We start from the raw sequence: 5,662 nt of genomic DNA, 5'->3' as shown, positions 1-5,662 counted from the left end.
ATACAAATTTTAATGAAGTGGGTATAAATTTATACAAATATAAAGCTTGTACGGAGACCTTATTTATCCTACTCTGAAATCTGAAACATGGTTATGAAAATTATTTATTTAAAATTAAACTCTTCATTTTTATCCCTTTGATTATAAAGTGTATTGAAAAAGATTATAAAACTATTAAGTTTATGAATTTTCAGCATACAACACAGAAAAAATTCGAAAGACTACAGATATATGATTCTGAGAGCAGTGCATAGCCGTGATTAGAATTCTCTTTGAATATATGGACAGACAGACCACTTAATTTATTAATCACTTAATCACTTAACTTCCCATTAGTCGTCGATTTGCTTGAGAGGGCGCCAGTAACATCTCCATTTGTCCCTGTCACGTGCTAGTGTAGCCCAATGGCATCTGTTCTCTCTGGGAACATGAAGAGTCTCAAACCAATCTTCCATGATCTTGATGAAGAAGTCTGACCATCTGGTAGATGGGCGGCCACACGGTCTTTTGACATCCCGTGGAATCCAGTCGGTAATAACTCTAGTCCAGCGGTCGTCTTTAAATCTCATTACGTGACCAGCCCATCTGATTTTTGACACCTTGGCAAACGAGAGAGCGTCCCTGATTCTTGATCGTCGATGGATGTCGGAACTCCAGATTCTTTCTCTCATTTGAGTGAAACGTGATATTCCAAGCATAGCTCTTTCAATACTTCTTTGGAAGACCTGATTGCATTCTCATTCTGTTTGCATAGGACCCAAGTTTCTGAGGCATATGTTAATGCAGGAAGAACAGTGGAATCAAAGAGATGTGCCCAGAGCCAGAGGTTCTTCTTCCTCTTAAGTATTTCTTTGACGTTCTTGAAGGCATTCCAAGCCGCTCTTTCCTCCTGCGCAGCTTGGGTGCCAGGTCATTTGTCATGTTGACTTCTCGACGTAGGTACACATAGCTGTTGCATTCGGAGATGGTCATTCCGTTGAGAGCGAATGGGGCGTCAGGAACGAGGCTGTTTCTCATAAACATTGTCTTCGTAAGATTCAGCTGTAGTCCTACCTTTCCACACTCATGGTCAAAGTCTGCCAGCACTTGTGCCGCTTGGCTGATGTTTGGTGTTATTAAAACAATGTCATCAGCAAAGCGGAGGTGGTGTAGTTGCCGACCATCTATCTTCACTCCCATTCCTTCCCATTCCAGTCGTCACATAATGTGCTCGAGGGTGGCACTGAAGAGTTTCAGTGAAATGGTATCACCCTGCTGCACCCCTCTCTTGACATCAACGATCACTTCTTTGTAGAATTGTGAGATCCTGGTAGTGAATCCGCAACACAGCTCACAGAGGATCCTGATGTATTGGGCTTGAATGCCCTGATTGGCTAGGGCTTCAGTGACCGCTTCCATTTCCACAGAATCAAAGGCCTTCTTTAAATCAATGACCATTAAACAGACCGGCAACTTGAACTCCCGAGAAACCTCAATGAGCTTGGTTATCGTGTGGATATGGTCGATGGTGCTAAATCCTTCGTGGAACCTGGCTTGCTCGCATGGTTGTACATCATCTAGTGTTCTGCCAATCCTATTTAGGATGACTCGAGTGAACAACTTGTAGATGACAGACAATAGGCAGATCGGGCGATAGTTGCCAATGTCATGGATGTCTCCCTTCTTGAACAGTAGTACGCTCCTGCTGTTTTTCCATTGGGACAGAACCTTGCATTCTGACAGGTAGCATGTGAAGAGCCGAGCCAGTGTATTGATGAGTACTGATGGCAGGTTCTTCTGGTGTTCAGGTCTGACCTTGTCTGGGCCGGGTACTGTTCATTTCTTTACTGACGAAATGGCATGTCGGATTTCGGAAGGGAGAATGTTGGGAACGACATATCCATCCTGTGGAATTCGGTATGTTGGCAAGTGGACATGGCTATCAAAGAGATTTGAGTAGAAGTCATGGATAATCTTCTCCATTGCCATTCTGGAGGATGTGATAAATCTATCAGGAAGTTGGAAGGCAGTCATCTTGGTCTTGTAGTTGGTGAAGGAAAGGCGGGCGTTTTGAATATTTTTCCCCGCTTCTGCCGCATCTACCAGCACTTCTGCTCTTCTCTGTTTGAGGTCTTCCTTGATTGCATCTCTGCACTACTTTGTGAGCTCAGGTGTTAGCTTGCCGTTGCCTGAGGCATGCGTCAAACCACGCTGGTGAATAAACTCAAGAGTTTTCGAAGACAGGTGTTTTTTTGTGGCTATCTTTCTCTTGGCGTCCCTCGCACAATCATAGAGGTGCTGAACCAGTCAATTGTATTCCTTGTCAATGTTGTCAACAATGGCATCTTCCCATGGTGCTGCAATAGTTCCAAAGAGCTTCCAGTTGGTGGTCGTTCTGGGAGTTCTCTTTTTATACTTTGTAGCCCTTTCTCCCCGCTCTGTGAAGTAGAATTTTGCATGATGGAGACGGTGGTCTGATCCCGTTTGGAATTTTGGGACAACAGCGACATTGTTCAGGCAAAACCATCGATTGAATATGATGTGGTCTATTTCATTGTGGAATCGTCCACCGGGAGACTCCCATGTCCAATGTTTACATTCTGCCTTCTGGAACTGTGAGTTACCATGGATGGTCTTGGTCGACATGATGAACTCAGACAGTCTCTCACCCTGTTTGTTCCACTCTAGGCCATGGGTCCTGATGTGAAGTTCTTCAGCTGATCTTCTCGGTCCTATCTTGGCATTAAAATCACCCACAATGATCTTGTAGAAGGTGTGGTCTTCTTTATAGAACTTCTCCAGGTCCATGTAGAACTTCTCAATTTCTCTTTCATCATAATGAGATGTTGGTGCGTAGACAACGAAGATAGAAACTGCTGGCAGTGAGCCACATCTATTCAAATGTAAACATCCGATTCGGGTTGTTAGGCATTCGAATGAATTAATGTTCATGGCCAAGTTTGTGTTGACAAGGACACCGATGCCTCCGACACCTCTTTTATCGCATGTTCCGAGGAACAATTCTTCTCCAGTGTCGAAAACGGCATGGTGAGATTCGTGCCTTCTTGTCTCGGTCAGACCAATGATGTCTGTCGTACTTGATCATGCACGCTTGTTCCATCAGGTCCTCGATGGATGCATCTGATGCTAGCGTACGCGCATTGAAAGTACAGATGATCATTTTTGTCTTCCTTCGTTGTGCCAGCCTAGTTTGGCCTTGAGATTTTGCCGGCCTCTGCTTTCTCATCCTTCTCAGTGCTGCCATGTTGGTGAAGCCTTCGGTGTCAGGTGAATGAGACCCATTGTAGTTACTTGTTTTGGCATATCGAGTACACAACGGATAGCTTGCCAGGCTCTTCCTTGCGTTTAAATTAATAAACTTTATTTATTAAGAGACGTAAAAATACTATATACTTACTAGTTATAAGAGATTTATTTAAAATATAACAAGCATACATATATCATAAAATGATTGAAAGCATTAATAACACTAAAATAACAAAACCTATTAGCTTTATCAGTATCAGATGAAACTGACTTTAAGAAAAGCTAAATTTATTAAATCAATGAACAGTGCAAGTTTCAGCAGGAACTCTGCTAAAATTGGAAGTATGCAGAGATTGGCATGACCCTTGAACAAGGATGAATGCAAATGTGTGAAATATTTCATATTAAAAAATCAATCAACACATAAAATATCTTAGTAATTATAGAAATACAAACTAAAATGCAATGAAATCTGTGCTCAAGCTTTCCCCTTCCTATATTATGCTAGCAAAGTATAAGATCTGTTTAGAGTCAATTTTATTAGGCTTCATAGAAGTGAAATTTTGGCGAGAAAATACATTGGTCTCCCTTTCACATAAACACATTTTTAAAATAACCACTTTAGAAAATAATTGAGGATTATGCAATAAAGTAGAAAATCTCATCAATTCTAATTTATTCTCCAGGAATTCTTGACTTGTATAATGCTAGACATGTAAAGCCTACGTTGTTCATAATAGAAACAAATGCCATAGAACCAAATACCTAAATACCAAAATAGAACCTAAATACCGTAGTACCCACTGACAAAATAAATAAACATATTTGATATTTTGGCATTTGAAGTACAGAACACTCTACCGCATTGGAGATTAAAAAAAAAGTTTGGTACAGTTTAAGATATCATCTTAGCAAATCAGAAGTGTTTTATTTTAAGTAATATTAAAGTAAATTGTCACGAATACTAATTTCCTTTATGCATGTATCTTAAATATTAAAGAAAATATTTCATATGTAAAATTTTGCACAATTTGGATAAACTTAAAAAATAAACAGAAAACTATTTTTGGCAGATAGAAAAAATTGGTAAAAATTATAACTGGCATACATAAAATTGATATTAATAATGTTCAATTCCTTATATACAAAATTGTTATTTATATGTATATAAAATTGATATTTATAATGTTCACTTCCATATATAGGGAATTGATTATAAACATATGAGATTTTTCATTCCTTAAATCACACATTGTTTGCTTTCTCTAATTTGCCCTTATTATTTTAAGGAAATTAACAATTACAAAAATGAAAAGTGAATAATTAATGAGTGAACATGAATTTAGATTGTTGATTAGAATGATTTGTTATAACTTAGTCCTCAAGAGAGTTAACATAACCTTTCTAGCATGGGCTCTATGAAGAAAATCATGATTTATAATCTTTTCCAAGTTGCATTTTCTCAGCCTTAATAGTATGGTATTTTTTTGTTTGTTTTTTGTTTGTTTGTTTTGCTGTTTGGATTACACCCAGCGATGCACAGGGGTTACTCCTGGCTCTGCACTCAGGAGTTACTCCTGGCCGTGCTCAGAGGACCATATGGGATGCTGGGAATCGAACCCGGGTCAGCCATGTGCAAGGCAAATGCCCTGCCCTCTGTGCTATGTCTCCAGCCCCCAACAGTATGTTTTTTAATATAGGCTTCCTTTAAAAAAATTTCAATTAAAACAATGCATGTAATGAGTATTGGTGTACATCAGTAGATTTTTTTAGGGGTATAATTTCACACCTGTTCAAATTATAAACTTAAGGATTTCTTAATATAATATTAGAATATATGATAATTTTTGTCGAATATTGAAGATAGAATTTTTCCAAGTAACAAAACCTAATGCTTTTATTGACTATCAAATTTCCATTCTTGAAAGTTTTCAGTGAAATCTTACTTATTGAAAAGAACCTTTAAGGGGCTGGAGAGATAGCACAGCAGGTAGGACGTTTGCCTGCAAGTGGCTGACCAGGGTTTGATTCCCAGCATTCCATATGGTCCCCTGAGCACCGCCAGGAGTAATTCCTGAGTGCATGAGCCAGGAGTAACCCCTATGCAACACCAGGTGTGACCCACAAAGCAAAAACCAAATAAATAAATTAATTAATTAAATGTAAAAAAATGAAAAGAACCTCTAAAAAAGAACACAGCACATGAAAAAGTTATGATTTCATTTTTTACTATATCTGACAGAAATAAAGAACTTTAAAGAATGCATAACTTTTAAAAAACCTCCCAAGTGGGAGAAATACTATTATGTGCAAATAAATTTAGCTGCTATTGTAAAATAAACTTTGAGAGGAAACCCTGAAACAAGAATATCAGGACACTGTCACTATGCTGGTGAGTTAGTTGTTGTAATGCTGA

General features: G+C 38.7%; 1 pseudogene; it reads left to right on the top strand.

Annotated features, from left to right (window-relative positions):
* The first annotated feature begins 3,559 nt into the window (after positions 1-3,559).
* Positions 3,560-3,655, top strand: LOC130021189 (uncharacterized; annotated as a pseudogene).
* Positions 3,656-5,662: the final 2,007 nt, after the last annotated feature.

Source organism: Sorex fumeus, unplaced genomic scaffold (assembly GCF_029834395.1).
Source record: "Sorex fumeus unplaced genomic scaffold, SorFum_2.1 ptg000014l, whole genome shotgun sequence".
NCBI lineage: Eukaryota > Metazoa > Chordata > Mammalia > Eulipotyphla > Soricidae > Sorex > Sorex fumeus.
The sequence above is the reverse complement of the archived record's forward strand: the minus strand, read 5'-3'. Positions and strand labels throughout refer to the sequence as shown.